Below are 25,023 nucleotides of genomic sequence, written 5' to 3'. Positions count from 1 at the left end.
GCTGTTGGGTCTGTTGTGCTATATCCGTGTATATTTGGATGAAATTATGACATATGTACATTCGGGAAATAGTAGGAGACTGAAGTTTCCTTAAAATGGGTTAATGGTGCTTCAGAATAAAAAGAAAGGATTTGGCTTTAATCTCTATGACTGCTAAATTGTCATTATCTATTCTAAAATCATATATGTTGGTGTAGTTATGTCATGTCTGCGTACAGATTGATAGAATCAAGCTATGTGTAGCTTCAAGATGTAATCTAGGACTATATTTCCCTCTCAACATGATAGCGTAGTTTCAGTGTGAAGTTAGGAGACCTGCTGTCAGGGTACGGGCCCTATACCCCACAACAGGAGCCTGTTTAAACAATGCAATAGTGTTAGCGTGAGAGGCAGTACTTAGAACACCTAGCAGGATAGCCGCTCTCTGAACAAGCCATAATTCCCATAATAGAGTTTTCAGCAATAAAGTAGGAGTTAATAATCCTAAGAATACCTAAATAAAGTAGGATATAGGAGAACATGATATGGCTCTATATGCTCTGTAACACAACTGACCTCAGGGGTTGGTCTAAATGGAACTCACACTATACGTTTTGTGAAGGTATATTTGACAAACATTCAGTGGAGAGAGCTTGCACAAAAATAATGTAACTATAACTGAGTACAGTAGTAAATAAGACTATGCATTATTCATATAAACAGGAATAACAAACACGTGACAGCCATGGGGCTCAATAAACAGTAAGTACTTTAGCAACATAAGAAGCAGAGTAAAAATAAAATAAGAGAAAAAAAACATTGCAACATGACTCACAGCTCTGAATTAGAGAAAAAAGTCACATATAGGGCACAGAAAAAAGGATATATTAAGTGCGCTTAATAGGGTTAAATCAGTTCGTTGGAGATTAATATAACATTTTACTTGTGGTGGTATTAGCTGTACTCCACAAAGAACAGTATGCAAAAATAATAACCCATGCTTATTCTGAGGAGTTCCGTTGACTAAGTCGGAGCCCATCGCGCTGCAGAAATAAAAGCAACAAAGAGAGGCCTCCAGGGTCCCATCGCGTTGTCAATAGCGTGCGCCCCAGTACCAACCAGTAATGGCCCGTATACAGTGAACTCCAACTTTGGTGTGGCCGATAGTCCCGCCATGGTATGGAAGCACTTCTCTGCCCACAAGACCAAAATTCAAAAGCTCTCATCTGACCTGATCCAATGCGGAGGGCAGGTAGAGTCCGGAAGGGAAAGATGTCCAAGATCCAAGGATCATGTCTTATTGCTAACTTGCCAGGTAGCGCGGTGTGTTCGCGATTGCCACTGTGAAGACCTCCGGGGCGATAGATAACCGGGCTTGTATAAGTATCATCTGACTTCTTTGAGCATGCCAACCAGGGATTAGACAGCGCTCCCTCTGAGCATAGGCATTTCAAGTAAGGTTCCTCGATCCATTTTATCTCCAGCTGGCTTTCATCTTCCTCAACCGATCCCCCCACAGGCTTAATTGCGCTAGTAACAACAGCGGCCGCCACAGGACACATGATAGTCGCCATTGTATGCAGTGCATCAATTTTTTTTATGTTCTCACCCATGCTCGCATAGTGCGGGTTGTTTAGGTCAGTTTGTGTCTTCTCTGCGAAGCTTTTAATCAGGGTCAGAACCTGGCGGTAAAAGTCCTCCATGGCTGAATATTTAATGTCGAGGCCTACTCAGAGCGGGCTGTGACTGTAGGATCCACAATCTCGGCCAACATATGCTGTCCAAAGTTCGGAAACTCCTCAAATGGGTTCAGTATAGAGTGTTCTGCTCAATAGAGGTCTTAAATTTAGTATTAAGCTGAATTTTATTGCTTTTAACCCCAAGTAAAATTATGTTCCTCTGGAGCTCATGAAATGTGCGACTGTTCCCTGTAGTGGCTAGCTCCGCCCCCGGCTATTGGATTTTTAAGTGCTAGTGAGTTCCAACACCTATTCCCAAGGCCTTACATAAGTCTGAAGTATGTACAGAGCTTTAGGCAACAGAACCATTTTAGCTGCTTGAATCCTACCCAACCAAGATATATTTTTTACTAACCAAGAGGAGGGCAGGGATTGCAATTCGTTAATCAGCTCACCGTAGTTATATTTACGCATTGATTGTCTGTCAGGGGTTAGATAAGTACCCAAATATTTGAGATATTTAGTTTGTGCTTTAAGAGGATATTGAGCCCTGATGTCCTCTAGAAGTTGCTGCAGAACATTAACCAGTAAAAATTCGGATTTTAACATGTTGACTGAAAAGTTGGAGACCCTCCCAAAAGAGATTAATTCTGTCATGGCATGGGTAATAGAGTTCAGGGGGTCAGTCAGCGTCAGTAATCGGTCGTCGGCGTATATGGCTAGTTTATGGTGTCTATTTCCTACCTGTATACCTTGAATATGAGAGTCTGCCCAAATCTTGATTGCTAGAGGTTCTAAAGATAGAATAAATAATAAAGGGGAAAGGGGGCACCCCTGTCTGGACCCATTTCTTATTTCGAAAGCATCAGATAACATCCCATTTACCCTTATTTTTGCCATTGGGTTAGTAAATAGGGCCATTATTTTTTGTACGAACGAGAAAGGGAAATTAAACCATCAAAGCGTCGCATAGAGATATGTCCAGTCAAGTCGGTCAAATGCCTTCTCGGCATCGGTGGAAATTAATAGGGCCGGGACGTCTGTCGCGGAAACATAGTCAATAAGATTAAGGACTTTAACAGTGTTATCTTTTGCCTCCCTAGCAGGTACAAATCCTGCCTGATCTTGATGTATTAATAATGGAAGAATTTTATTTATTCAAGTAGCTAGGATTTTGGCATATAATTTAAAATCGGTATTGAGCAAGGAAATTGCTCTGAAGTTGGGCGGGTTATCTGGAGTTTTGCTTGTTTTTTCTAGAACCGTAATGTATGCCTGCAACATGGTCTCTGGAAACATAAGGCCTTCTGAGATAGAATTAAATAAGGAGGTTAAATATGGAGCTAGGTATTTTGAGAAAGTTTTATAGTAAAGGCCAGATAATCCATTAGGACCCGGCGCCTTATTTGATTTTAAAGTATTTATTGCATCTAACACCTCCCTGATGTTAAAAGGTTGATCTTGAGCCCCTACCTGTACTACATTTAGTTGCAGGATCTGCACTTGGTCCAAATACTAGTGAGATTTAAAGAGGTGCGCCTGAGTGTCCCTGTCCGGAAACAAATTATATAGTTTGTGATAAAAAACTTTAAATTCTTCGTCAATTTGATGAGTGTCCTCTATATATCTACCTGACATGTTTTTAACTGAGTGAATATATGTGTGTTGTTGCCATTTTTTTAAGGCTCTTGCTAGCCACTTCCCAGATTTGTTTCCTTCCCTATAAAACGTCTGCTGAAAGTATAGCAATTGTCTTTGGGTTTTTATCTGTAGCATTCTATTTAATTGGTCTCTTTTAGTGTTAAGATTATCTAGAATTTGAGCATCATCTAGAGAGTTTTGTGTAAGCAATCCAAATTTATTTCTTTGGCTAAAGAGACGTTTTCTTCCCTCCTTTTTTTGTTATATGAGCTTTGGCCTTAATAAGTTCACCCCTGATTGTGCTTTTGTGGGCCTCCCACAGGGTTGTTGCTTTAACATCAGAGGTGTCATTTATAGAAAAGTAGGATTTAATGTATTTAGCCAATGTTTTAACCTGAGTTTTCCCTTTCACTAATGACTTATCTAGTCTCCATTGATATGTTTTAAAAGGGGCTGAGGGCCAAGCTATCTTGAAAGAGACTAGCGAGTGGTCTGACCATGTGGTATGCGATATGTTAGTTGCCTTTGTATAGGAAAGAACCAGGTGGTCTACAAAAATGTAATCTAATCTAGAATAACATCTATTTGGGTTCGAAAAAAGGTAAAATCTCTTCTCTGAGGGTTTAGGTATCTCCAGGTGTCATGTACCCATAATAATTTAAGATTTTGCCATATGTTCCTCAGATGCAGTGTTTTAGGTCTGGTGTCCGGGTTTGTGCAGTCTATCAGGGGATTAAGAGGTACGTTCAAATCGCCCGCCATAATCAAGGGGCCTTTAGTGTGAGCTATGATGAGGTTAGTGATAGAGTTAATGAATTTATTTTGAAGCTTGTTAGGGACATAAAGGTTAACTAATGTAATTGGCTTACCAAAAAGAAGACCGGTGATGCATAAGAATCTCCCATCTCTGTCATGTTCTACATGAGTCTTAGTGAATGAGATGGACTTATGGATTAGTATGCTAACTCCGTTCATTTTCTTAGATGGATTAGAGCTATGAAAGTGCTGAGGGTCGTTTGAAGAGAAAAACCTAGGTATGTGTTTAGTTTTAAAGTGCGTTTCTTGGAGCATAAGAATATGGCCTCCTTTCCTTTGTAAGTCTAGTATGGGGATTCTGAGTTTACTAGGACAGTTTAACCCCTTTGTGTTTTGTGTGAGAATAATCAGGTCTTGATGAGTGTCCCTATTTATGGTAATCCACTTTGTGAGGGTCTATGTTAGTAAACTTAGTCAACTTCCCATGCTTTTTTGAATTAAAAATTGAGTACACTTGATAAAAACCAAATACAATTACAATAACCAAACAAGTAATACATTTTCCAAATCCTACAACAGAAAAACATAACTTATAGCTAAACTGCTAAATTACAATAACATTAACATTAACTGGAACGAAAAAAGCACAGAGCGCATCCACGACTCAAGGTGAATCAAAAAACAATTTATTCCAAGCAATTAATATGTTGCACTTACAAGAAGTATTAAAAAGTGACGCCTTAAACAAAACACTCCAACCAGTCAGTTCAATTAACTCAGTTACTGTAGTACTTATCAGCCGGATACACTGTTCACACTCGATAACAAGAGTTCGTTATTTGCGGGCTGTTTCTCCCGGCTTGTCTCGGCTTGTTCGGCTTGTTCTGAATTCCAATGTGGCTACAGGAAGTAGTGATGACCAATGACGGGCTGCTCCTCCGTCTACGCGTTTCGTCCCGCCTATCAGGACTTTTTCAAGACCCAGAGATCAGCTAATCTTGTTCGTCGAAATCCTCCCTTATGTGTGCGCCCCTGACACATTTTTGAATTAAAAATTGAGTACACTTGATAAAAACCAAATACAATTACAATAACCAAACAAGTAATACATTTTCCAAATCCTACAACAGAAAAACATAACTTATAGCTAAACTGCTAAATTACAATAACATTAACATTAACCTGCAGACCACAAGTTGAGGAATAGCTTGAGAAAGTCCTCCGAGTGTTTCTCCTGTGAGGGAAAAAGTAAGTACACATAATAAAGGATACAGCCCGTCCAGGCAAGAGTCATCCCTTCTCAGACACAAGAGATTTGCTGCCTGTGTTGTGTCTGTGAGTCTTTCTTGCTGCTATTCTTTCCTCTTGGGCAACGGAACTCCACTGGCCCCTTTGCTTTGCTGATCCTGGGCATCTCCACCTTTGGAGGGGAAATGTCCAAATGTTTGCAAACCATAGAAATGTCTCCTGGTGAAGAGCATATGAAGCGCCGTCCTTTCCAAATGATTATTAGATGGAAGGTGAAACCCCATCTATAAGGAATGTTCATTTTCCTGAGAAGCAAGGTAAGAGGCTTCCTCCATTTAGTAAGAGTTCTCTGTGAAAGATCTGCATATAGTTGGATGTCTGCATTTTCATACTTGACAGGTTGTTGTTCACGAGCAAGTCTCATTATATCCTACTTAACCTGAAAGTTCGTAATGCGGACAATCACAACCCTAGGGAGCTGCATGTCTAGGGGCTTAGGGCTCTGTGGGCCCTGTCTATTTTCAGATCCTGCAGATAATGCTCCAGGTCAGAGGGTGGGATGGATTCAGGGATGTCCTACTTCTGTTTTCTGCATCATCCATTCTTCTAGATCTTGAATCATGTTGTTCTGTTTATGGATGATATTACGCAGGTCTGTTATTGCTGTGGCATGTGTTTCTTGAGTGTTTTCCACTGCTTCAACCCTATGGCCAATTTCTGACATTTCTTTTTTGAGGTCACTTATGTTATCTTTAATACATTGTTTCACTTGCAGGACTAGGGTAGAAAAGTATTTTTTTGATGGTAGTGTCTCAAATAAAGCTTTAGGCACTGTTATAGTATCCACCATGGCTTCTGAGTCAGATTCGGAGGAGGACAATGCTGTGGTAGAGTCAGGGTCTTCCGTGGCATTAATGGCAGCAGATTTTGCTTGCAAAGTTTTTAAAAAGTTGTTAACTGAAGGGGTTGCATGACTTCTCTGTTTAGGGCCATTCCCTTTTCTGTTTTTTGGCAGACATGTTTATGACTTATGTTGAAATTGGTTCGAGAGTGTAGCTCTTGCTTTACACGTGAACTTATTTACAGGGCCACTTATTATTGTCTTTTTATGCACCTTAACCTCTTAAAACACTGGAAGCTTGTTTGACAAAGAAAGAGAGACGCAGTACGCCTCTATTGCTTAATGCAGTGAAATATTTTTTGACATTTTCAGAGTTTCCCTGCTTTCCATAAGCTTTAAAGTAATGCAGCTAAGGCCAGCATTAAAACAACAAAGTGTATGATGCAGATCTGAAAGTTTTGCAATGCAGCACAACAATTTTAAGGCTGGTTTAAGAAGGCCTGTATTATGCCATAGTACATGAAAAAATCACAAAAGATATGTATCTGAATTTATCCCTCAACAAGGAGCAACACTGTTCTTAGTAATTGTGGTTATTCAGAGGCCCGCTCATTTTATGCACCGTTGTTTGCCTGCTGTATGTCAGTGTGGCTTTTCATCTGTTGTTAATCTGCCCTGAGCTTGTGTGTGATGTGCCCGTGTTACATGCGTCCTACCACGCCACTGAATTCAGGCCGTTTATCTGCGTGGTGATTCAAGCCTCTCTAGCTACAGTTGCATTGCTCCTTACCGCCCCATCCGTAGTCGGGTGTGCTGCTGCTGGTCCCGGTGTGCAGTTTGGTCGGGTCCCAGCAAGGAGAGACCTGAATCATTTTGCCGATTTTACAAACACCTCGTGTGCGTGTCCGGAAGTGCCCCAACCCTCACATGAAGTTGTCTCCTTAAGGATGGAACTGTCCTATACAGCTGGGCAACTTTTCTCCTGCTTTTTGTCACTTTAATGACTTCTCAGCCAGATTGGTCTCAGAAGCTCTCTTAAGCCGCGGCCATCTCTCTGGCTGGCTAGCTCTGACCCTCAGTTTCTTCACTTTCTTTGTTCCCATGGTGTGACAATCAGCCTCCCGAAAATGCTCTTTTCTGCCACATAACAGCATTGCCTTTCTGTGCTTCATCACATATTTTGTAGCAATGAGACTATCCCTCACAGATGCTCATAAACTCAAATTGCGGAAGCCCTGTGCTCTTCTCCAACAAACTCTTCTTCCTACAATGCTTCAATGCTGTTCCTTTTGCCAGATTCCACTTACGATCTTTGCAGCTTCAAATGTTGCAACAGTGAAATGGAGACTTCAATGGTTTGTCTCAGAAGATCTCTTTAGACTTCAAGACAAGACATTCCCTATCTTGGTGGCAGACTCACCAATCTTAAGTTAGGGAGCCTCTTCCCGCCATCTGAATTAGACAACATTTACCACGGATGCTAGCCTGCTAGGTTGGGACGTATTTTGTGGTTCTCAGAAAGTGCAGGGAGTCTAGCCTTATGAGGATTCCAGTCAACTTCTTAAAGCTCCATGCAATTTCCAGGGTTATCCAGAGTTGGCCCCTGTTAATACTGGAGTCTTTTATGAAGTTTCAGTTAGACAATGTAACAGTAGTGGCTTACATCAATCACCAAGGTGGTACTCAAAATGCCTTAGCAATGAAAGAGGTAGCCTGCATTCTGACTTGGGCAGACCACCATTATTGATTGACAATTCCGGGTGTTGACAATTCCTCATTTGTCAGTACCTTCGCCCCAGTGAATTGTCTTTAAATCAGGAGGTATATTGTAAATAGTTGGGAAAGGTCATACATAGACCTTATGGCTTCTTTCTTGAATTATAAGTTAGTCCATTATTATGAAAGATTTAAAGATCCACAAGCAACTCTATTAGATGCACTAGTGATTTCCTTGTCATTCAATCTGATTTACATCTTTCCTCTTTTTTTATGGATAATTGCTAGGATAAGACAGCAAAGGGTCTCAGTGATTTTATTTGCACTTTCAATGCCTCACTGGACTTGTTACGCAGATCTTGTACAATTGTCCTCAAGCCAGCTTTTGTTGTCTTTCTCTCAGGAAGGACCTATTCTCTCAAGGCCCCTTCTTTTATCAAGATCTCAAATCTCTTAATTTGATGGCTTGGAGATTGAACGTCTGATTTTGTCTCCAAAAGTTTTCTTTTCAGATTCAGGTCAGTGACAAGACAAATTTATTACAAATTCTGGGAAGTTTTTCTATCCTGGTATGAGTCTAGGAATTACCATTGAAACTCTCATATTTCTCCAAACCTTTTTTTTTCTTTTTTTTTTGCAGTATGGTCTGGATAAGGGTTTATCAGCCAGTTCCCTTAAAGACCACATTTCTACCCTTTTAGTCTTGCATCTCAAGAAGATTTTATGACATTCAAGCCTTTGTTCAGTATAAGACCAGTTGTCAGGCCTGCTTTGCCCTCTGTGCAACCTTAGCTTGGATTTGAGAGTTTCTTCAGGCCCACTTGTTGAATCTATGCATAGTCTGGACATGCAACTGTTGTTTGAAAGGTTGTTTACTCTTGCTCTTCTGGTGAGGAAATGGCTAATAGAAAATCTTGTGATTCTCCTTACCTGATTTTCTATCAGGACAAAGCATTTTTAAGAACAAACTACTCTTTTCTTCCTAAATTAATTTCTTCTGAAAACATCAATTAGGAATTTATAGTCCCATATCTCTGCCCAGTGCCAAAGACAAAAAAATATCACAAAAAACGAACAAAACAAAAAACGTCTTCTTAAACTGATGGTAGACTATCACTAATTTATCTTATTTGTATGTATTCTAATAATTGGTAAGATGCTAATCACAATATTATTTTTTGTAAAAATTCTTTAAATAAAACATTTCATTACCTGTCCTTTAATAGCTTCCCTCCTCCCACTGAGAAACACCATTGTTCCTTTACGTGAAGTACTTGGTGGGTTGATATATTGACACGTGACATAATTGGGCTGTACTAAGCAGAGTTATTGACAGCACATTCACATACATTACCCGATGTGCGCTTCCGTGTACTTGTTACAAGAGCATGCTCTAATTTAGTCCCTGACGTAACTAAAGTAAACAGTGATTCACGTGATTCACTATTTACTTAGTCTAAAAGCACGGAATAGATTGAGTGTGCTCAAGTTGCCTAATAATAAATAAGCAAACTTAAATTGGAGGTACATAATCTATATTATATTATATTATATAATCTATATTACATTGTTATTTATATGAAGTCAACAGTTTGTGTAATATGATCTATAAATTTTACTTCTTAAACTATATACTTTAAAAGTTTTATATTCACAGTAAGATGTCCTTAGAACCAATATAAAAGTTTTTTATATGTAACTTTCTATGAAATAGATTCTTTCTTTAAATCTCATGATTGTTCTTGCATTATTCGCTTTATGTTTTATTTTTGTATCATTTTAAATAAAAGGACATTTGAATTATATGTGTAAACCACCTTAACAAAAACTACCTTAACAATAATGGAATCTGATATCCAATCAGAGAAGATTGTGATGAGCGAATCAAATACAATGTATGGCTATAAATTAAGCACACCTAGCAGTCAGAAAGTATCTTGATAAAGCCCTTGTGAGGGTGAAACGCATAAACCTTACTGACTGCCACAGAGGAACTTCATTGCTTTTTATTACATCATTAATACAGCTTTTTAGAAAAAAAGCTTAATCTGCCTGCATAACTCCTAGGAGTATCTATGGATACGGTGGAGACAGGCCAAGACTTTCTACATATACACTTATACATGTGTATCTAGATATCCCACATTGGTTAGAAAGAGCAACATCACTGGAATTAAAACTCCTTACACAGCAGACCAAGAGGAATCACTGTTTGTATCAAAAGCACAGATATTTGCTATAAAGCCGATCACATTGTTTCCATGACAACAAAGTTTGCAACACTGCTAGTTTAATGAAGGCTTTATGATAAATTGTAATGGCCGACAGGATTGGAACATCATATCACGTGATTGAATTAGCCTATGAGGCATCTGAGAACTCCGGTCATGTGATTTCACCACTTTGTGTTTTTATGGAAGTTAACTGACATTCGATCTCAGGTCCAAGTTGCTTACTTTTAAAGGTACCTTTTTTACAGACATTTTATTTCTACTCAGCTTTGAGGGAGACGTCCCTATACTGTTCTTATATATTAGCGCTTTTTAATTTGAGTCTTGTACAATTAAAACATATATTTCTGATATTTTCTGCTTAAACTCTTGTTTTTATACCACATCTGTGTACTCTCAATTTTATATATTTTATATATTACTTCCATATATTTATTCTTTGCTCCCTAGTTGGAGCACTAGGTAAATTTAGTTTTTTGTGCACGTTGTGTGTGTGTGTACCTGGTGTGTGTATGTGTTTGTGTATGGTGTGGTGTACATGATGTGTTTGTGTCTGTGTGTGTGTTTACATGATGGGGCATATTTATCAAGCTCTGTACGGAGCTTGATGTCCCGTGTTTCTAAAGACCGCTGCTCCATAACCTGTCCGTCTGCTATGAGGCGGCGAACAGAAATCAACTCGATCGAATACGATCGGGTTGATTGACACCCCCTGCTAGCGGCCGATTGGCCGCGAATCTGCAGGAGGTGGCATTGCACCAGCAGTTCACAAGAACTGCTGGTGCAATGATAATAAAATTATCAATGTGCAGCGGACATGATCCGCTATATCAGATCATGACCACTCGCACAATCATAAATATGCCCCGATGTGTGTATGTCTGTGGGTGTATGTACATGCTGACTGTATGTTTTGTGTATGCTGTGTGTGTATGCTATGTGTATGTGTTTATGTATGTTGTGTGGTGTACATGCTGTGTGTATGTGTTTGTGTATGGTGTGGTGTACATGCTGTATGTGTGCCTGTGTGCGTGTTTACATGCTGTGTCTGTAAATAAAAAATATAATTTTAATATTGTTAAAAAGTTATACCTTTTTAACAATATTAAAATTATAAAGGGATATGGTATATGGCAAAGTGTTTCACTTGAAAGGACTCCAATGTGTATGTTTGTGTGTATATATAAATAGCACATTCTATTCTTTATCAGGAAAATTACAGAATTTTTATAAAAATAGTTTATTGGTACTTTTTTATATAAAAACAAACTTAAAAAATACATGCTAGAATTGTATCAAATACTTTTTTCAGAGCATTTTATTTTTAAATCTATGCCCTTTTCAGTATTTATTTTACCGTTGTAAGAGGTTAAACACATAATTAAAATTGTGGTAATGAGCAGAGCAGTTAATGGTGGATATGTACAGTACATTATCAATTCCTGATTGACTCAACAGACATAACATTCGTAGGAGCAGGAATGTGCTGTACCTAGAGGTATGGCTTTAACTGTACGTGTAACCCTTTTGCAAGGGTTGAGTGATGAAAAATGACATTAATTTTAAAAATAAAATGTTCTGATTAAAAATGGTATTTTATTATTAAACCAGAATATCCTTTACGTAATAAACATGATTTTTAAATGAAATATAATGCAGTTCTAATATGTGAATATAAACTAAGCACACCATGGCCTGAGTTTCCCTTCAGCTAGAAGAGAGAACAGTAGTTTGGTTATTCAGGAGATATTGGCTAATTCTTAGGTCGTGTCTACAAACTATTTAATTTCAACTTCTCATTAAATACTGGTCGTCCAATGTTTGACAGCTTCATCTGAAAAAAAATAAATATACCAGAGCTCAGTGATAAAAAATGTTTTTATTGTTTTAGGTGCCCTGAACAATGGTGCTTTATTGAACAACAAGCATAAACCTGATGTAGGCTATAAGTTATCTCCGGAGCTCAATACAACAGGCAGCTTGTGTCAGCTGAGAATGTTGGCTGCGCGCGCAGCTAAATGGATTCTTTCAACACCCTGCCATTTTTGGAATCCACCTGGATGCAGCGTAACCGCCCGCATGAAAAAACTAAAAAACACCTAACCACCCGCAAGAAATAATTAAAAAAAAAATGTCCGCACAAGTATTAAGAAAAAAATAAAATAACCGCACGCACGAAGTATAAAAAAAATAAAACTAAATGCCCACACTAAGTATTAAGAAAAAAATAAACATAACCGCCCATACTAAGTATTAACAAAAAAACCCCCTTAAATCGCTAAACTCCCACAACAGAAACTACCTAACCCTTACACCGCCAAACCCCCACAACGCCAACTAAATAAATTACAATATTAACCCCTAAACCACCAAACCATAAAATGCCAACTAACTAAATATACTATTAACCAACCCCTAAATCGACAAACCCCCACATCGCAATAAACCTAATTAACCTATTAACCCCTAAACTGCCAACCCCCCACATCGCAATAAACCAAATTAACTTATTAACTCCTAAACCGCCAACCCCCCGCAACACAAATAACTAATTTAATTACTAAGCCCCCTAACCTAACACCCCCTAAATTAACCCCAATTACTACTAATTTACACTTAAAATAAAAAAATCCTAACAATAAATTACAAAACATTAATCTAACATTACAAAAAATAAAAAATTCTAACATTACAGAAAAAATAAACAAAACTATCAAAAATAAAATAAATGAAACCTAATCCCTATGAAAATAAAAAAGCCCCCCAAAATAAAAACACCCCCTAATCTAAACTAAACTACCAATGGCCCTTAAAAGGGCCTTTCGTAGGGCATTGCCCTAAATTAAACAACTCTTTTACGTTTAAAAAATACTAAGTCCCCCCTAACAGTAAAAACCCTGCACCCACCAAACACCCAAATTAAAAAAACCTAACACTAAAAAAAACCTAAACTACCCATTGCCCCTAAAGGGCCATTTGTATGGGCATTGTCCTTAAAAGAGCATTCAACTCTTTTACTGCCCTTAAAAGGGCATTCAGCTCTTGTACAGCCCATTAAATCCCTAATCTTAAAAATAATAAAAAAAAAAATCCTAAAACTAAGCCCCAAAGTAGACATGTGCGATTCGTTTCGTTTCGATTCGGAAATTCGGAAAATTCGGCAAATTCGGAGATTCGGATCGAACCGAATTTCCAAATTAAAATTCTGCCGAATTTTCCGAATCGAACCAAATCGAATCGATTCGTAAATTCGGATGGCCATTGGGATTACACTAGTATTGTACAGTATGTTAGGTTAACACCTAATATACAGTATAATACTAGTCTAATCCCACCTAACACTTACCGAAATGCCGAATTTACGAACCGAATCGAACCGAATCGAACCGAACCGAATTTCTTCGAATCCGAATGAATCCGAAACGAATCCGAAACAAATCGATTCAGAATTTTCCGAATTCGAATCGATCCGAACCGAACTTCGAAAAATTCCGAATCGATCCGAACCGAACCGAATTTTTTCGCCATGCACATGTCTACCCCAAAGAGGTACTCATCGTTCCTGAAGTCCGGAGGAGAAAGTCTTCCTCCAGGCAGCTTCATCATCTTCTATCTTCATCCGGAGCGAAGGCGGAGCACGCATGCGAAGAAGGGAGTGGGAGGGGGGAATCCAATGTTGGGCAAGGGATCTGGGAGGGGGAAGGGGGTAGGGTATTGAGGGGGGGCAGCTACAGTACAGAAAATTGGGAATTTTTATTTATTTATTTTTAAAAAAGGCATATTTTTTTTAACAAACTAGAGGGGGGGGAGTGTTAGAGAGCTGTTTGGGGGGCGGGGCAGGAAGATTGGGGGGTAAGGGGGATCCAACACTGCAGAATAATATATATATATATATATATATATATATATATATAAAAATATTATTTTAGTACTGCCAGTACTTAAGATGGCAGTGACAATTGTGATGTGGGGGAGGGTAGAGAGCTGTTTGAGGGGGTCAGGGAATGATCAGGGAGTGGGATGTGTCAGGTGAGATGCTGATCTCTGCACTAAAGCTAAAATTAACCCTACAAGCTACCTAATTAACCCCTTCACTGCTGGGCATAATACAAGTGTGGTGCGCAGCGGCATTTAGCGGCCTTCTAATAACCAAAAAGCAATGCCAAAGCGATATATGTCTGCTATTTCTGAACATAGGGGATCCCAGAGAAGCATTTGCAACCATTTGTGCCATAATTGCACAAGCTGTTTGCAAATAATTTCAATGAGAAACCTAAAATTGGTAAAAAGTTTGTGAAAAAGGGAACATTTTTTTTTTATTTGATTGCATTTGGCGGTGAAATAGTAGCATGAAATATACCAAAATGGGTCTAGATTAAAAATATATACATGTGAAGGGTTATTCAGGGATTCCTGACAGATTATAATTAAAAAAAAAAAAATGGTTTGGAAATAGCAAGTGTTACTTGTACTTATTGCCCTATAACTTGCAAAAAAGCAAAGAACATGTAAACATTGGGTATTTCTAAACTCAGGACAAAATTTAGAAACTATTTAGCATGGGTGTTTTTGGTGGCTGTAGATGTGTAACAGATTTTGGGGGTCAAAGTTAGAAAAAGTGTGTTTTTTTCCATTTTTTCATCATATTTTATATTCTTTTATAATAAATTATAAGATATGTTGAAAATAATGGTATCTTTAGAAAGTCCATTTAATGGCAAGAAAAAACAATAGGATGAGAGCTACTAAAATCCTATTGGCTGATTTGAACAATCAATAGGATTTCAGTAGCTCTCATCCTATTAGCTGATTTGAATTTAAAGAATAGGAATGCAAGGGACCCCATATTTAAATGCGCACCTTGAATTTGCTATTCAGTGTACGGTGGCGATTGTACAAAGAGGATCCTCCATGCTCCATGGCTCCATGGTCGCTGGCCCCTCTCCATGCCGGCTTAGTCCTGGATGAAGGAAGAGGTCCCGCTTGGAAGAAGATGTCGGCCTCTTGGAAGAAGACTTCACCACCTGGAATAGGACTTTCTCGTCCGGACTTCAGGAACGGTGAGTACCTATTTGGGGGGTCAGATCTAAGCTTTTTTTTAATTTTTGGGGGTTTGGTTTTTTAGTTTAGGAATTTATTGGGCACTCTTAAAAGAGTTAAATGGCCTTTTAAGGTCAGTAAAAGAGCTGAAGGCCCTTTTAAGGGCAATGCAAATGCCCATACAAATGCCCCTTTAGGGGCAATAATTAATTTAGGATTTTTTAGTGTTGTTTTTTTTTTTGGGGGGGGTTTGGTGGGTGGGGATTTTTACTGTTAGATGGGGGACTTAGTATTTTTTTAAGGAAAAGAGCTGTTTAACTTAAGGTAATGCCCTACAAAAGGCCCTTTTAAGGGCTATTGGTAGTTTAGTATTAGATTAGGGGGTGTTTTTTTGGGGGGGGCTTTTTTATTTTCATAAGGATTAGGTTTACTTTTTTATTTTTGATAAATTGGTTTATTATTTTATGTAATGCTAGAATTTTTTATTTTTTGTAATCATAGATTAATTTAATTTTTTATTTTTTTTATTTTTAAGTAATGTTATCTTTTTTATTTTAATTGTTTGTAATTTATTAATTTTTATTGTAGGTAATTTGGGTTAATTTAGGGGTTCTTAGGTTAGGGGGTGTTAGGTTAGGGGGCATAGTAATGTAATTAGTTATTTGCGTTGTGTAGGTTTGGCGGGTTAGGGATTAATAGTTTTATTGCGTTGTGTTGGTTTGGCGGATTAGGGGTTAATAGTTTTATTAGGATTATTGCGTTGTGTGGGTTTGGCGGTTTAGGGGTTAATAGTTTTATTAGGTTTATTGCGTTGTGTGGGTTTGGCAGATTTTGGGTTATTATTTTTATAAGGTTTGTTGCGATATGGGTTAATGGCGGATTAGGGTGCTTTGTAGGGCTGCACGATTAATCGCATATGCAATTTAAAACTGTGATTAATCGCTGTGATTTAAAAACCGTTAGAGTTGCGATTTTTTGCTAAAAAAAAATCCTCAGAAGTGGCTGTAATTCATTGATTTGTATGTGATTTCTTGCAAACCAGCTCCATCTAGTGGTTGCTTTTAGCACACATTTTTAAAATGGCTGTTTTACTTTCACTTTTTGATCTCAGAGTAGCAACCGGCCAGCCGATCAATCTGGAAGTCTAAAAGCAGAGCCCATGCAGGAATGAAGAGGAGGGAAAGCCACTTACTTATATTTCCACCTTGGGATGTTTGCAGTCTGAAACTTAGGGTATGCAAACCTCCCACACAATCTCCTGCTCTCTGAGAAACGGCTCAAATACATAGCAGATGCAGTTAAACCCACGGCTGCCAAAAAGACTAAAACTGCAGTCTCCTCTGCTGCTGGGTTAACTTAACTGCATCTACAATATATTTGATATCAGCAAGGCACAGCATTTCTGAAACGAGCAGCCCCCCACCCTTACTGCTAGTATGCATGTATTGGATTCCTGGACAGGAGCAGGGCTCATTTTCAATTTGTCAAAATAAAATGTTTTAAAAAAGAAGAAAAAAATAATATATATATATATATATATATATATATATATATATATTTATATATATATATATATATATGTGTGTGTGTGTGTGTGTATGTGTTATATATATATGTGTGTGTGTAACTGTGTATGTGATTGTATATTATATATATATATATATATATATATATATATATATATAAAATTGTGTGTGTATGTGGCTTACGCTGCTTCATTTGTTAATCATACCACTGTCCACAGTTAGAATGACTGTCCAAGAAAACATGACAATGTTGTGTGTCATAAGACCTAATAACTGGCTAGTGGCTACTATTTAATCACATCACAGGCAACAAATTTTATTTCAACTATTTTTTGTGTTGTATTTTTATGCCCCAAGAGTGTATTGGACATTGAGAAACATGTACAGTAAGATTCTGTAGTGTTAAATAAACTTTAGAATGCAAAATGAAGGTGTTATAGTCATTTATAAGAAAATCGCGATTAAATCGCAATTGCAGGGTTTTTTTTTCCAAAAAATCAAAGTTTTTTTTTTGCCCATATCACCCAGCCCTTTGCGATGTGGGTTAATGGCAGATTATGGGTTAATAGCTTTAATAGGGACTTTGCGATGTGGGTGAATGACGGACTAGGGGTTAATACATTTATTAGGTAGTTTGCAAAGTTAGGGTTGGCAGATTTAGGAGTTAATATTTTTATTAGATAGTTTACAATGTTGGGGTTCATGGATTTAGAGTTTAATACTTTTATTAGGTAGATTGCGATGTGTGTGAATGGCGGATTAGGGGTTAATAGTTTAATTATGCATATTGAGATGTGGGGGGTTGTCAGTTTCGGGGTTAATACTTTTATTATTAGTTTCGATGTGGGTTTGATGGCGGATATAGGAGTTTTACATGTCGATTTATTTTTGGGAGGCAGGTTAGACTTTTACGGGAGATTTGATATTTTTATTTTATTTTCTTAGGCGCCGGCAGTTTCTAAAGTGCCGTAAACTACTGGAGATTTAAGAAATTTGTATTAACGCTCATTTCTAGACATCGCTAGTTTATCAGACCTACGGCACTTTATGAACTGCCGCGGGGTTTATGTGATACCCCAATGTGCGAGGTGAAATTACGGGCGGCGCGGGTTTCAGCAGTTGCGCTGAAGCTTGCGCCGCATATGTAATCTCGCCCATGACCTCCTAAAATTCTGTGGGAATAGGGATCACCTTTATCACAAGACACCAAAAAAGTTGTTGCTATGGTACTCATAAACAACACACTACACCACAATACCACATTTTGGAAAGAACTTATGCTTATGCTTATGCTGAGTTTATTTGTTAAGTTTTATATGACTGGTCATATTTTTAAGTTTTGCATACACTGTGTAATAAATTTGTAATAATTACAACTTTTACCATTTGTACACCATTTGTATTAGTAAGTTAACGTACCGTTAACACCTCCATTAGACGACGGATTTTTTAAAAATCGCACCATAACAATTTTGTTGCAATGGTAACTCGAACTAACACTTTAACATTTACGTTTAATGTCTGCACTCCTTATCTTTGATCACCTCTAGAGAGAAACAAAAACAAAAATACAGTACATTGATATAATTAAATGACATTTTTTTTTATTCTTTGTTTTAATAAATTATTACATTTATTCATAATTGCTAATTGTCCTGTTTTTCCCGGGACAGTCCCATTTTTTTGGCTCACTGTCCATGCCTTTTAAGTGTGTCCCTTGTTCTATTTAGTCTGTATTTAGTTAATATTGTGTGCAGTGCAGTACTCCCACCACAGAGGGCACTGTGGCTTATGATTTAACTGTATTGATTCTAGCCTCATAGTTACTGTATGTACGTTTTTTTGCTCTAGTCTTCTTTATCTGTGCTCATCCGTTATACTGAATTTTAGCAATGTGTAGTCAGGTAATGGGAGCCATGAAATGTAAAATACTAAGGTGAATAGACAAGAATGCAATGTGTGAGGAAGCAAGGCACCTGAGTAGTGCTGCACAATTCTGAATGTGTGTAATTGTCTTTAATTAGCGGAGGCTTAAGACATCAGGTGCTTCATGTGCTGGGACTGAAATTTACAGAGCATGCACAAAATACAGATTTACTGGGGAATTTCTATGTCTATAACCCAATGCTCATAATCACTGCTGCAGCAAAGACTAAACATTCATATTTTCCCCATAAAATGCTACCTGATTGTGAAACTTTCAATAGTGTTTTAGCAGAAGTTAACCCCTTAATGACCAGTGCCGTACCCTGTACGACGCTGCTGTCCGGGGCCTCCCTCTGCCGTGATCTCGCTAAAAATAGCAAGATTGCGCTATTTCTGCATGCCCCACGAAAGTGGCATTGCAGAAATAGTCGGTCAGAGTTACCGATGCAGAGAGTTACTGGACAGTGGTGGTCTTGATCGTTGGTGGTGTGGGAGTGTTAGGAGGGAGGCGGGTGAGCGGCTCATCGCTGTAGGGGGGTGGAAGGGACGGAACTGCTACACTCCTATAAAAAACTTGGAGAGGGAAGAAGGGGGTCCTATAGTGCAGGGGGGATTAGAGGGTGGGTAAATGATCTGAGAGGGGGAGGGTAATGAGGGGGGGCAGCTACACTACAGAATTTTTTTTATTTTTAATAAAAAATATTGCTATATAACTTGGTACTGGCAGGCAACTGCCAATACCTAAGATGGTGGAAACAAGTTAGAGAGCTTTTTGGGAGGAATCAGGGAGGTGGGAAGTTAAGGGATTAATCCTACACTGAAGAAAATATTAATAATACAAACAATTAAAAATAAAAACTTCTAAAACTGCATATTGGCAGACTGTCAGCCAGTACTTAAGATGGTGTGACCAGTGTAGGGGGGAACTGTTTGAGAGGCATCAGGGAGGGATCATGGGGTGGGAAGAGTTAGGTGGGTCAGGTAAAGCTAACATTAACCTTACAAGCTACATAATTAACACCTTCACTGCTGGGAATATTAAGTGTGGTGTGCAGCTGCAATTAGCAGCCTTCTTATTACCAAAAAGCAATGGCAAAGCCATATATGTCTGCTATTTGTGAACTAAGTTGATCCCAGAGAAGCTTTTTTATTAATTTGTGCCATGATTGCACAAGTTGTTTGTAAATAAATTCAGTGAGAAACCTAAAGATTGTGAAAAAGTTAAAAAAAAAAATATTTGATCGCATTGGCAGTGAAATGGTGGCATGAAGTATACAAAAATGGGCCTAGATCAATACTTTGGGTTTTCTACTAAAAAAAATATATATAGTTTTGATAGGTACATGTAATAAAAAGGCTCTATTTCTGTTTAAATGTAGTGATGGCAAAAATTGCTCTGGACTTTTGGGGAAGTCTTAGTCTGAAATGCCCAGTCCTTAAGGGGTTAAACATAACAAACAAATCCTTAGTATATCTACATATATTGATTTCCATTCCATCAGCCCATCACAGCAGTTAGCAGCCTAAACATACTGTGGTGATATCTGTAAAATAGGTGCAAGAATCTAAAAAGCCCCCCCCCCCCAAAAAAAAGTGAATTTGATACTTTTATTTTTTTTGAACATTTAACACAGAAAAAAAAGTGAATCAGATTACATGTCTGCAAAAGGAGTTATCCTGTGCCCACAGTCTGTGAGATGATCTGACTGACCCCCTATTACTGTATATAGTGACACTGTTTAACCCACCAGTACTGTATATAGTGAGTCAGTGACACGTTCTGTAATCTGCCGGTGAGATGGCTGGCCTGAGCCTATCCACCCCAGTACTTTATAAAGAAACCACAGTAGTCTGTGACATAGTCCAGCCCCCCGTACTGTATATAGTGGTACTGTATAGTGACACTATTTACCCCCTCCCACCATGCTGTAGTAACAAGGGCTGTAATTTGCTGGTTCCACAAACATACACACACACACACACACACACACACACATACACACACAGTCATATACATACACACACATACATACATACATATACACACACACATACATGCATAAATACACACACAGTCACATACATATATACACACACACACATACATGCATAAATACACACACAGTCACATACACACATACATGCATAAATACACACACAGTCACATACACACATACATGCATAAATACACACACACATACAAGCATAAATACACACACAGTCACATACACACATACATGCATAAATACACACACAGTCACATACATAAATACACACACACACATACATGCATAAATACACACACAGTCACATACATAAATACACACACACATACATATACACACACACACGCACATACATAAATACACACACAGTCACATACATATACACACACACACATACAAGCATAAATACAAACACAGTCACATACACACATACATGCATAAATACACACACACACATACAAGCATAAATACACACACAGTCACATACACACATACATGCATAAATACACACACAGTCACATACATAAATACACACACACATACATGCATAAATACACACACAGTCACATACATAAATACACACACACACATACATATACACACACACGCACATACATAAATACACACACAGTCACATACATATACACACACACACATACAAGCATAAATACACACATAGTCACATACACACATACATGCATAAACACACACACACACATACAAGCATAAATACACACACAGTCACATACACACATACATGCATAAATACACACACAGTCACATACATAAATACACACACACACATACATGCATAAATACACACACAGTCACATACATAAACACACACACACACATACATGCATAAATACACACACAGTCACATACACACATACATGCATAAATACACACACACACATACAAGCATAAATACACACACAGTCACATACATACAAACACACACACACACATATAAACACCAATGGGTAAAACAGAAAGACTAACCCCTGTAGTCAGAGACACTATTGAAGCATCATGTCACACTCACATGATATCAGTGCAGGCAGTGGCAGGTCAACATTTGGAGGCCCAATCGCAAATGCGACCTCTGCACCCCCTGTAGTTTCCCTCCTGCCAACACTGTTACATTAATATACTTTTTACCTCTGTGATTACCTTGTATCTAAGCCTTTGCAGACTGCCCCCTTATTTCAGTTCTTTTGATAGACTTAGACTTTAGCCAATCAGTGCTGATTCATAAATAACTCCATTAGAGTAAGCACACTGTTATCTATATCAACTCATGAACTAGTGCCGTTTACCTGTGAAAAACTGTCAAAATGGACTGAGATAAGAGGCAGCCTTCAAGGCCTTACACATTAGTATATAAGACTACCTTGGTGTAGCTTTCAACAAAGAATACCAACAGAACAAAGCAAATTTGATGATAAGTAGGGATGGGCGAATGTGTAAATTTCCGAATTCGAATGTTAGAATGAATGTTATTACCGAAATTCGAATTACAAATCAAAATGTTGATACAAAAGAATATTCTTAAAAATACTATAATCAAATGCTATTTACAGTTTTCGAATGTCACTTTCAAATTCGAAATTTTTATAATTAGATTGAATATCTACATTCGAAATGTCGAATTAAACATTCTATTTAACAAATACTATTCAGAAGGTCAATAGTTTATGTGGTAGGGAATCTAGTAAATTGAAAAATAATACATACAAATATATCAATTCTAATGTTTCTATTTTTAATTTGAATATTGCATAATTCGAATATTACATTTAAAGAAAGCATTAGAAATACCATTACAAATATATAAATTCGAATTTTTCTAAATGAATATTTTCTAATGTAATCGTAAAATTCGAAACCGAACATTTGAAAATCGAATGTTAGAATGTTATGTAAACATTCGAAATTCGATTCAAACAAACGAATGTGTTAAAATTGGTTTCATTTTTCGAATGTTGCAAAACATTCGCCCATCCCTAATGATAAGTTGCAAATGTGTTTAAAATTGCATGCCCTATCTGAATCATGGAAGTTTAATTTTGACTAGACTGTCCCTTTAACAGTTTGCACTTTCAGTGAAAACCTGGTGTAATTTAGCTCTTTACGGCTTCTAATACTTTCTATGGGATGCGTTGTTATTTTGGGTAGCTGGACCCCAACTGCCGATAATTTGTTATAATGCGTCATTGGGAGCTGTCGATAAACGAAATTGCTAACGGCAGCATATTTTTTGTTTTGCAACCTCACATAAACCTAATTACAGCTCGATGAAAACGAGCACTTAGTATCTTATTTTATTGCAAGACTGTAGAAAAAATGTTGTAATGAGATGTTTAAAGGTACAGTCTACTCCACAATTTTATTGTTTAAAAAGATAGATAATCCCTTTATTACCCATTCCCCAGTTTTGCATAACCAACACAGTTATATTAATATACTTTTTACCTCTGTGATTATCTTGTATCTAAGCCTCTGCAGACTGCCCCCTTATTTCAGTTCTTTTGACAGACTTGCATTTTAGCCAGTCAGTGTCCTCTCATAAGTAACTCCACAGGCGTGAACACAATGTTATCTATATGGCACACATGAACTAGTACTGTCTAGCTGTGAAAAACTGTCAAATGCATTGAGATGAGAGGGTTTAGAAATTAGCATATGAGCCTACCAAGGTTTAGCTTTCAACAAAGAATACCAATAGAACAAAGCACATTTGATGATAAAAGTAAATTAGAAAGTTGTTTAAAATCACATGCCCTATTTGAATCATGAAAGTTTAATTTTGACTAGACTGTCCCTTTAACCTCTTTCAGCAGCAAGAGAGACTGTCATCTATATATACCTATGTGTATTAAGTTATAACCTGATCAGTTAATCTGCCATATATGGATCTATGAGTATATCCTGTTGCTTCTAATTCTGTAACTTAAAATTATTATAATTAATGATCCGTTAGCCTCCAATGCTGTTTGCCAGTTGTAACAATTTATCTTGCAAACATTATTGACTTTGGCTGGGCTCATTAGAGACCAGCTTACTGGTAATGACACATTTCCACAGAGCTAAACTAATTTATTAGTTTAGCGTCTAAAAAACAAGTCAAACTTTTAGGCATGTTTTTAAACGGCTCCTTCACATGTTTTTTGTTTTTAAAGTACAATTCATTTGTAGCGAGGAAAAAAGGCACTGCTTTGCGTCTGTTTGTTGTCGTTTTTTTTTTGGGGGGGTTGCTTCATTTTAAAGAGACATAAAACATTTTCTTTCATGAATCAGATAAAGCATACAATTTTAAACAACTTTCCAGTTTATTTCTATAATCAAATTTTCTTTGTTTTCTTGGTTTCCTTTGTTTAAAAGCAGGAAGATAAGCAGCACTATATGGTAGCAGTTTTGCAAAAATGTAATACATTAGCAAGAGCACTAGATGGCAGCACTTTTTCATGCCATGTAGTGTTCCAGACTAGTGATTTCGCAAACTTAAAATTTTCCGTTCGCGAACGGCGAACACGAACTTCCGCAAATGTTCGCGAACGGGCGAACCGCCATTGACTTCAATAGGCAGGCGAATTTTAAAACCCACAGGGACTCTTTCTGGCCACAATAGTGATGGAAAAGTTGTTTCAAGGGTACTAACGCCTGGACTGTGGCATGCCGAAGGGGGATCCATGGCAAAACTCCCACGTAAAATTACATAGTTGATGCAGAGTCTGGTTTTAATCCATAAAGGGCCTAAATCTCCTAACATTCCTAAATTGGCACTGGGCAAGTGGGCCTCGCACACACACTGGCAGGCAGGCAACTGCAATTAGATTACACTAGCAGACTGATGTTTCACAGTCAAAAAAGTTTTTTTTTTTAAATTTACACTACTGTTACACCAGATATGAGTGGTGGCACTGGGCAAATGGGCCTGGCACACATGCTGGCAGGCAGGCAACTGCAATTAGATTACACTAGCAGATTGATGTTTCACAGTCAAAAAAGTTTTTTTTTTTCAATTTACACTACTGTTACACCAGATATGAGTGGTGGCACTGGGCAAGTGGGCTTGGCAGGCAGGCAACTGCAATTAGATTACACAGGAAAAAAAAAAAACACAGACTGATGTTCTAGCCCTAAAAAGGGCTTTTTGGGGTGCTGTCCTTACAGCAGAGATCAGATGAGTCCTTCAGGACTGTAGTGGACACTGAATACACTAGCCTAGCTATCAATGTCCCTATTAAATCACCAGCAGCTACACTGTCCCTCCTCTCACTAACAATGCAGCTTCCGAATGAATCTAAAATGGCTGCTGTCTAGGAGCTGGGAGGGTCTGGGAGGAAGGGTCTGCTGCTGATTGGCTGGAATGTGTCTGCAGACTGTGAGATACAGGGTCAAAGTTTACTCAATGATGACGAATAGGGGGCG

At 37.9% G+C, this 25,023-nt stretch overlaps 1 protein-coding gene across 1 annotated transcript in view; it reads left to right on the top strand.

Annotated features, from left to right (window-relative positions):
• ANKFN1 (ankyrin repeat and fibronectin type III domain containing 1) overlaps window positions 1-25,023 on the top strand; it is an 899,573-nt gene that overhangs the window by 122,535 nt on the left and 752,015 nt on the right. The gene's annotated exons all lie outside the window — the stretch shown is intronic.

This window comes from Bombina bombina, chromosome 1, assembly GCF_027579735.1.
Source record: "Bombina bombina isolate aBomBom1 chromosome 1, aBomBom1.pri, whole genome shotgun sequence".
NCBI classification, from domain to species: Eukaryota; Metazoa; Chordata; class Amphibia; order Anura; family Bombinatoridae; genus Bombina; species Bombina bombina.
The sequence above is the reverse complement of the archived record's forward strand: the minus strand, read 5'-3'. Positions and strand labels throughout refer to the sequence as shown.